The sequence below is a fragment of the Octodon degus genome, unplaced genomic scaffold, assembly GCF_000260255.1.
Source record: "Octodon degus isolate 3935 unplaced genomic scaffold, OctDeg1.0 scaffold00005, whole genome shotgun sequence".
NCBI lineage: Eukaryota > Metazoa > Chordata > Mammalia > Rodentia > Octodontidae > Octodon > Octodon degus.
The window spans coordinates 269,681-279,464 of NW_004524581.1; the positions used below are offsets into that span (position 1 = coordinate 269,681).

At 40.7% G+C, this 9,784-nt stretch overlaps 1 protein-coding gene across 5 annotated transcripts in view; it reads left to right on the plus strand.

Moving 5' to 3' along the window:
* The window catches only part of Sgms1 (sphingomyelin synthase 1), a 324,088-nt gene that overhangs the window by 100,665 nt on the left and 213,639 nt on the right, over positions 1–9,784 (plus strand). For 4 of the 5 annotated variants that reach the window (XM_023723167.1, XM_023723189.1, XM_023723161.1 and 1 more), the window contains exon 2: positions 6,788–6,879. The gene's annotated coding sequence lies outside the window, so the exon portion shown is untranslated. Of the gene's footprint in view, positions 1–6,589; positions 6,609–6,787; positions 6,880–9,784 lie in introns of those variants that run through there. The other variant, XM_023723168.1, reaches the window with a different exon arrangement.

Sequence of the window (9,784 nt, forward strand, 5' to 3'; positions counted from 1 at the left end):
GGGCCTGCGCTCTGGGTCTGTTCAGGATCCCGCGGCCTGGGTCGTCTCACTCACTCGCGGTGCCTGCGCTCTGGGTCTGTTCAGGACCTCGCGGCCTGGGTCGTCTCCTGTCGTAAACATTTGAAGATGAAGATTATTAAAATTTAAAACACGAACACCTAAGTGATGATGTCATAACTTTAGAAGAATCATTGATTTAGCTGTGTCTTTAAGATTTTTAGATAGTGACATCAGTTTTAATTGTAAAAGGGCCAGAGATTTTGGAGAAAACTAAGCCAAAGAAGTTGTAATTCTTGGGTAAAACTCAAAAGTATTACAATGTGGCTGATCATTAATGTGGAAACTTCTTATGTAGCTAGTGTACATTAAAGCAGCATGCATTTTGGGGTGATGGCTGAAGATCACAGTATTTAGTAGAGAAATGGACTGTAATGCTTCAACAATTAAAGAAAATAATGCAGATTGGATCAGGAAGTTGCATAGGACATTGGGGAAAGAAAGTGCCTTTCTCCTGAGCGGCGGTATAGGCAGGATTAGTCATTTCCTCCTCTGCACCCTCCTCCACTGGGTTCTGCTTTGCTGAAAGCACTAATTGCGTGCTGCTGTAATTATTTGTTTGTGGTCTGCCTCCACTAAACTGTATTTGGCACAGCCTTGTTCTTTGCACCTACCGTACAAGCACAGTGCTAGCAACGTTTTTCACATATATGATTCATATTTTTGAAATAGTGGATTAGAAAACATTTTTAGGCCTTTAAGTATTTCTAAGAATTGGAAAATATCTTGAACAGTCAGAGAATTGGGAGACTTATTGTGCCAAGTATAATATGTGCTTATTTTGATACATAAAGCAAATAAATAGCTTAAATAAAAACTTAGAAACTCAGTTATATAAAATAACTTGTGAAAGTTAGCCTCCTTTGATCACGTTTCTCTGTTAAGCTCAAAAGGGTAGTTCAGTGGAGCCTTCCTGACTGGGGTAAGTAACACTTGGGTGTCCCCCGCATCCTTTCTCCTCTGCCTGTTGGTACTGTGGCTCTATGTGACCCTCTACTCACACTGAAGGCTGCAGTATTCCTGCCTGTGTTTTGTGTTAAGAGCACAGTGGAAAACAAAACAGACCATGTCCTCTAGGATGACCCTTACATCCTTCAAGTATTAGCAGCAGACTCAAATTGTAGAATTTACAGTGAACTTTCTCTGCTGCTGCCTTTTTTATTGTGGACAGAGTGATACATAGAAAAGTGTGAGTAACAAGAGGTTTGGTCACCTTTGCTGAAAATTCTCTGTGGTTTGTGACTAAACCGGATGGTAGGATGAGATTTGTAGTAGTATGTCACATGGACAAATGATGCGTCTGATGAGGGCTTCAGAGCGCAGCGCACATCATAGAGCTGAGTTGATGGGTACCACGTGCCAGTTGTTGCTCGGTGGAATCTGGGTGGTGCCAGGAAGTGCCTTATGGAACCCCTGGGTTTGCCTCTGTGCCACCATTCCTGACAGCTTCACTGGTGAGTCGGAAAAAGTAACAGTCTGTGCTGCTTATTGCTGGTGTTTTCTGGAGCCATCACTCATGTCTGGACTTAACTCTGAATCTGCATGTGAAGTAATGAGCCCAAATGGTTGTGAAAATGGAATAACACCTATAAAGTACCTGTTATAGGACTAAGCATAGAACATGCCCTCACTAGGTAAAACTGTCCTCTTTTTTTTGGCAGAACCGGGGATTGAACTCAGGCCCTTGCACTTGCCAGGGAAGCGCTTATTCCATTGAGCCATCTCCCCAGCCTAAAACTGTCCTCTTTTAAGAGAAGGAATTTTAACTGAGTGTAATGGTATATAATGTAATCCCAGCACTTGGGAGGCTGAGGCAGGAGGATTGCCACATGTTTCAGGCCATCCTGGGCTACATAGTGAGTTCAAAGGTGGTCTGAACTGTACAGTGGGACCCTGTCTCAAAAACCAAAAACAAAGCCAAAACACACCAAAAATGATTTTCTTATTCTGTACCATCTCAAAACACAGACTCATACTTTTTCTTGAGTTGTAATTGTATATTATGTAATGATATTTCACTGAATGTACATTTTATTTCAAATCCTATATATTCCATCTTTCTTGGTTCCCAGACAAATACTGTCTATTTGCTGTTTTCCCATATGGCTTAGCATGAATCTTAGAGCAAAATAGTAACAATTATTTATTATTTTTATTTTGTGTAACACGGATTGCCAGGAAACTCAGCTGTTCTCATATGTTATGTCATGTAATTCTAACTGTGAAGGCACTGATCACAGAGAGAGGTGAAGAGTTCCCTCAAGGCCGCAGACTTATCACAGGAGGAGAAACTGCCCAGCTCCCGAGCGCATGTTCTTAGCCCCCCTCTTCACTTTCAGCATGTGTGAAATCACTGAGAAGATGGCTTCCCAAAGTGACAAATGCAAGTGTCTTTTGGATGATTTTTAGTCTGGATCATCACAGAGTGCTACACTCCTGTTATGTGTCATGATAGCATAGCTCCCCAGCGAGCATCCTCGTGAAGGACGTCCTGCTGGGCTGCCTTCTCCTGAGTCTGGCCTCACACTAGTTTTTGGTGGATGTCTGGGGAGAGGTGGTTCCTGAAGTGGCTGTGAGTCTAAGACTCAGACTGAGACTCCAGGTAGCCCGGAGTTGAATCCCAGCTCTGGTAGTTACAAGCTGGATAACAAGGGCAAGTTCCATTTTCTCTCTCAATTTCTCATTTGTAAAGCAGGGATAATTAATCATTATTAAGACTGAAAAAGTACAGTACATATGGGGAAGTTGTGCATGTGCCTCTAGTGGTTCAGAGTCACCCAGCAGCAAGGCATATGGATTATGGCCCGTGCCAGATGTGTTAAAAGTGCTCAGCAGTGGTTAGTATAAAGGTGAGAACCGGTGTAATATACATGGTAAGGTGAGGCACTGGCAGCTTCAGGCTGCGATCAGGGAAAACTGTTGAGGGGTTGTCCAGTTCCAGTGAATCAGTCAAGATAAGAAGAGGTAACAAGGGCCTTGTATGAGCAAGGGTGTAGTCACACAATGCCTGTGGGTTTGCACAGGTGGTGGAGCATGAAATGTGGGGAAAGAAAATGGAAAAGGAGAGGTTAAGGAGCATAGCCTAGAAGTCTTACTTTATTTTATTTAGTACAGTGTCTACAGGGTCTCACTATGTAGATCAGACTAGTAGTGATTTTCCTGCTTTTAGTCTCCCAAGTGCTGGGATTACAGGTGTGCACCACCATGTCCAGTCTCAGGGCATTCTGGGGGCAGGCCCCAGCATGGCAGGCCAGGGATCAAACCCCAGACACTGAACTCTGCCTAAGCAGGCCCTGTAGTTTGTTCATCTGTCTGGCCAGCCCTTAGTCTTATTTGAGGGCACAGAGCTCCTGGCACAGAGAACTGCAGGAAAATTTGTGCTGTGGTGGCAGACATGTGCTGACTTGGGAAACAGAATTCCAGAGGCCACGCAAGACACCAACGCCTTTGAGGAGACTGTTTTAAGAGTCCCTATAGGATGTGGAATGCCAGGACAAGGGACGAAAGTACAGGGTGGGCCAAAGGACAGGCCAGCACTTCCATCAGATGTGTACTTTTAAATTCTAGGGCACTTAAAGTAAAACCTAAGAAAAATATGGCCTGTGGTGCATGAATCCTTTGGAGTATGTGAACTAGATGGGGTACAGTGTGGATATCTGATGCCCAGAAGAATCTGCTCAAGAAGTAGCAGGAGAGCCAGGTTTGGTGGCACATACCTGTGATCCCAGCACTCTGGGAAGCTGAGGCAGCTTGATCACAAGTTTGAGGTCAGGGGGGCTGGGAAGGTTACTCAGCAGAATAAGTGCTTGCCTTGGCAAGCTCAAGGGCCTGAATTCCATACCCAGTTCTACTCCTGCCCCCAACCCCCCCCAAAAAAAAGTTTGAAGTCAGGTAAGGCAATTGAGTGAGTTAAAGACCCTTTTGCTAATATATAACTAAGTAAATAAGTAAATAGGTGAATAAGGCTGGGGCCAGGGATGTATCTCAGTGCAAAGGACTCAGGTTCAGTTCTGAGATTTTCCCACCAGAAAAAGGTATCAAGGGGCTGCCCACTATTTGAACACTGTGTCCATGTGTCTGTGTTGTGGGTGCAGATCTCAAAGCCTGTGCAGGGGAAGACTGCTCTACATTTTCACGTTGTTGCAAAACCTCTTTTCTGAGAACATGTGATGAAAGTATGATTCTTGTCAGTTTTCTTTTGTTTAACCTTGTGTCTGGGGTTGAGCTTTCTTTTTGACATTTTTTTCCTGATTATATTCCACTGGTGACTCCAGTTAGATATGGTGGTGAGTCTTAGTAGAGCTCAAGGTCTCAGCACTGAGGAGGCAAATCTTAGAGTTCAGGAGTGATGATGGGGCTGGAATTTGTGCAGTTAGCCAGTGGAGAAAGGGGAGTTTCTGAGGGGCGAGACTCACACCAGGCAGTGCCCAGCAGAGCTGCCATGAGGCTAAGAGCAGAGGCCATGTGAGCACTGTTTGTGACTAGAGAGGGTAACCTTAGCCCTTCTGTTGAGGCAGTGGGAAGGGCCACATCTGATGATAAGTAAGGATCTTACCTTAGGGTAAGACTATCAGCTTGTGCTGAGGACACACCCAAAACTGACGTGTTTTGATCAAGTACATACCCAAGCCTGGCATGGTCACAAGGGTTCAACAGTAATTCAGCTGCTACCAGAGCCAAACCAAGTATCTGCTAATTATCTACCTTAGATACAAGAACCAGCAAAAAAGTAGAAACCTGACCCACATTCAAAATAAAAATAAATCAACAAAAATAGCGATTAAGTCGCTAATAGTGTTATACTACATCTTAGTCTTTTCACTATTTCTCACTGAAAGAAACTATGACTTTTGGAAAAGTGATTGTATCTCAGGTGAAGAGACAAGATGGAAGTACAGAACATTATTTTTAATGTCAGTAAGAAAATAAAAATAAATCTTTTTCAAAAGACTTAAAAATAGAGACTGTGCCTTGAAGTTATAGATGCCAACTTGAAGCTGGCTAAGTCTAAGAGTTTGAGTAACAAAATAATTAAGTACAGGGATAAATTATAAATCATTGAGAAAGTCCAGTCTTATATATTTGTACTGATCATAAACAGATGGACAAATAATGTAGAATAGCAAATAATGAATAGTAATGGAGGAACTGTGGATGTCAGCATGTTGCGTGCATCATAATAGAAAATTTATATATGAATATATAAGACAGACAAATAATAATGGATGCTCTTTCTAGGGGAAAATCTTGACATGGGACAAATCTCCCTACAGATTACTTGTGGCAAGGGAAAATATAGAAAGTTTTTATTGAGTAAATTGGATAGTACTTTGGCTCGTATCAAAATAGATTTTGGATGCTTTTACATGTGATACTCAGAGAACTACATCACTCCTGTAGTTCACTGGCTGAGGATTCATAACCTGAACTGTAAACATCAGGAATTACTTAGGGAAGTGACAGGTAATGCACAATGGAAGTGTTTTGTTAATATAAAGGAGGAGAGGCTACTTCTAAAATGTCAATGTTATACATGACACAGGAGTGCTGTATATTCAGGTTAAAGGAAACTAAAGATGAATGGCAGCTAGATGCAATATCTGATCCTAGATTGGTTGCTTAATTAGAGGAAAAAGAAGCATTATAAAGATTATTATTAGGGTAATTCAATATGATAGTAGATTAAAATACTAACCAATGTTAAATGTACTAATATTGATAACTACATTGTGGTTATGCAGGAGTGTCCTTATTCTTGGAGCAATTCAATTTCATTTTCTCTCTACATGTCCAGGGTAGCTGTCACCTGTCTCTTCCTTCTTCACAATCTTCAAATAAATTGTCATCTTTAATTTAAAAAAGTGTCTTTATTTGTAGTCTTAGGAAATAAGTCCTAAAGTATGTAGCTGTGAAGGACTGTAATGGACAGAAGTTATCTCCATATGGCTCAGGGAGCAAGGGTCTGCTGAGTGTGTGGAGAGAGCAAGTTACTGATTAAGTAAATGGATTAAATATTAATAGCAGATGAATCTAGATAGAGTGTGTGACTGTTTGCTGTATTATTTTGTAACTTTTGTGTAAGCTTGAAGTTATTTCCAAATCAAAGGAGAAACACACAAATAGAAAATCTCAATAGTGGAAACTGAGTTAAAGAGGAAGGGAAAGGTATGGGAGAGAGACAAATGTTACTTGGCCTTCCTTTGGATTTTCTGCCTGGGTTATCTGGCAAACAAATCTTACAGCAGTGTTTCTACCACTTAGGCAATGCCCCCCTTAATATCTCATGACTAAGAAAGCGTGTCTAGTACAAGAAGAAACAATATTGCTGTTCGAGTTGAATCCATCAGATTGTTTTGTGTTGTGCAAGAGTTTGGATTAAGAGGTTGTAAAGCTGGGCTCTGATTTCAACTTTGACACTTGCTGGCTAAGTAGTCAGGGAAGGTTCCCGAACCTTTGGGAACTTGAACTGCTGCATTTTAAATTAGTGCTTGTCTATACTCAAGATGGTAAGGCTCCAACGAGAAAATGTATGTGAAAGTTCTTTGTAAAAGGTACTGATTTCTTATACAGACATGAACTGACTGTGAATAGTTTTGATTAAAGATGAAATCCTAGAAATTTTCCTTAATTTGGCTGACCCTTTGTCCTCTTAAAGGTAGAGTTCTTATTTGACTAATTAGATGGGAGGGCTTCATTTTCTGAGGTTTATTTGTTGCCTTTTGTGTTCTAGACAGAGCTTCAGTACCTGGGGAAGTTGTGAACTTTCTGAATTTCAAGAACCATAAAGTTGGAGCACAGTATATGGTGTATAAAAGATTGCAGGTAAGTCAATGTGTGAGGTTTTCCCACTTGAAGAATTCATGGATCTGAAGTTCCTTGTAATTGCACTGGCTTTGTTCTGAGATTTCCTGTGAGGCCCTGGTGGGATAGAGGGAATTTACAGAGGTGCCTAGTCAGCCAAGGAAAGTTGGTGTAGTTTGGGGAAAGCAGGAGGAGTGGAAGAGGCAAGCTGCCTTGGAAGAGGGCCAGGGTGGTAGGAGTAAAACCAAGGGCACAGGAAACAGCACAAACTTTAGTCACAAAAGCGTCTTGGGAAAGATTCCAGGAATTTCCCAGGAGTGTCATTTGGGGCCAGTCCTCTTCCTTTAATTTGAAATTACTTTTGATTAAGGCTTTTAATATAAGAATCTGGTTACCCAGTAGCCTTTTCTAAGCACTTGAGCAGTCTAGGACTATGCTGCTCAGATGCCAATCTAATATGAGAGAAAGAGCTTCACCTAGAACAAGGCTGGCAGAGCTAAGTGGTGTCTCAGGAGCTGCCAGTGATGCTGTGGGAGATCCCCAGAAGAGTCCCCCTTAAGCAGGCGGGACTCTTGGGCCCTTCACCCTTTGCCGGTGAGGACTACCTTTTAGGGCTTTCAGTGATGACAGCAGGCAGCTGCAGCCCTGCAATAGGTCTGCCTTCTCTGCTCTGTGGCCTCAGCCTGAGGCTGCTCACTCCCAGCGTGGTAGCACCTTAATAAATTTGCTGCTGTGACTTGGCTGTAGCATGCCATGTCTAGTTCCTTTCTTGTAGAAAAGAACCTGAGAAACTGGGATGAGGGAAAGGAGAAAAGAAGGAAGGGAAAAGAAAAAAAAATATGTATATATAAATGTATGTGTAAGATAATTAAGATTGTTATACTACTGATTTCTCTTAGTTCATTGAAAAGAAAGGTTTATACTAATATAGTTTGGACAATTAAATGTGTATATTATACTCTGAGTAATTTAAAAATAATAATACTTGATGTATTAACCATTGTTACTGACATATTATCTTGTTTTGAAATTTTGTTTTCATTTTTTTTTTCTGTAAAATAAAATCCAAAAAAGAGAAAAATCCTGGGAACCTGCCCTGCCTAAGCCCTGTAGAGACACAGTAGTAGGATTAATGCTGTTTTCTAAGGGGCTTGATGTGAAGAAGGAGCTGGGTGTACCAATCCCCCACCACTAATCATGTTTCTGTTAAGTAATCCTGGTGTATATAAACAGTTTTTACTTATATGGAAAAAAAAAAATTACCTCAAATGGGCATGGTATAATCCCAGTATTCAGGAAGCAGAGACAGGGACTGGGGAGATAGCTCAGCAGTCTAAGCGCCTGCCTGGCAAGCGCAAAGACTTGAGTTCTGTTGAGGTACTGTATGCCATGCCAGCCCCAGAACCCCATGCACACTGTGCTGGCCCCCAAACCCAGCATGGTGGCGCACACCTATAATCCAAGTGCTAGGGAGGCTGAGACAAGAGGATCAGTACAAGTCCAAGGTGTGTAGCGAAATCCTGTATCAAATAAAATACATACATAAATAAATACATACTGAGGCAGAAGAATTGAGACTATCTTTAAAAACCTGTCTCTGTCTCTGTGTGTCTTTTTGTCTGTCTACCTGTACCTCCCCCTCTCTAGAATCTAATTATAATTCAAAGATATGCCGATATCCAGCCCATTATATTTCCTGAGTTGGGAGAAAGCCAAGTAATTAAAATAAATGTTTTCTTTTTTTTTTTTTTCAAATTTTTATTGATAAACAGATAGCAATGAGACAGTTTCAAATCAAATCGGTAGTACAGTTTCAAAAACTAACACACTGAATATATTCTTCTTAGTGGTTAATTGCTATACAAGATGCGGACTTGAGATCCTATTTACAAACACCATTAGAACAAATCATTCTATTCACTAAGAGAATGTAACTATATATCCTAACCACTTCGAATACACAGATAAAAAATGAACATTCATCTTTATACCCCCTTTTTTCTAAGTTCCGTTATTGAATATTATAGGTGTGTAAACTCAGCAAAATATTCTAAAAGAGTCCAGTAGCCCATAAATAGTATTGGGTCTTCCACTTGACTGGCAGTGTCAGAAATTGTTGACCTGAGTCCCCTACAGCTCAACATAACAACATGGCTTTACTTCTTCTTTTTTTTTTTCCATAAATTTATTGAGAAACAAATAGCAATGAGACAGTTTCAAACCAAATTGGTAGGACAGTTTCAATAATTAACACATTGTATAATTCTTTTTTTTGGGGGGGGGGTTTGCAATTTTTTTTTCAACAAATAATACACTGCATATATTCTTCTTAGTGGTTAATTGCTGCACAAGATGCGGACTTGTGATCCTATTTACAAACACCATTAGAACAAATCATTCTATTCATTAACAGAATGTAACTATATATCTATCCCAACCACTTTGAATACACAGATACAAAATGGACATTCATCTGTATACAAAATAAATGTTTTCTGCACAGACCGTATATCAATTTTCACAAGCCCTTTACACTTAAAATGGTAAATTTCTTTATTTTACTTAAGGATAAGAAAGTACTGAACTAGTGAGCTCTTTAGGCTCACCACATTGTGTCCCTGCCTTGTCCAGGTTCTTTTTCTAATTAATCTTATTGAATATTTACTGTCTTGAAAACTGGAATAACTACTGTTGGAATAATTTATTAGAACAAAGTACTTATTGAGCAGCATCTTACTATGCCTCCCAATCTATCTTCTGTCAAAAAAAAAATTCTCAACTTTGGGGGCCTGCAGTTTAGCACAGTTGTGTAAGCACCTGCTCATGCAAATACAGCCAGACACAGGATACCATGGTTCAATCCCCACCTCCACCTGCCTTACCAGACCTGCCCTTAAGGCAGCCTGAGGCAGAAAAAAAAAAAAAA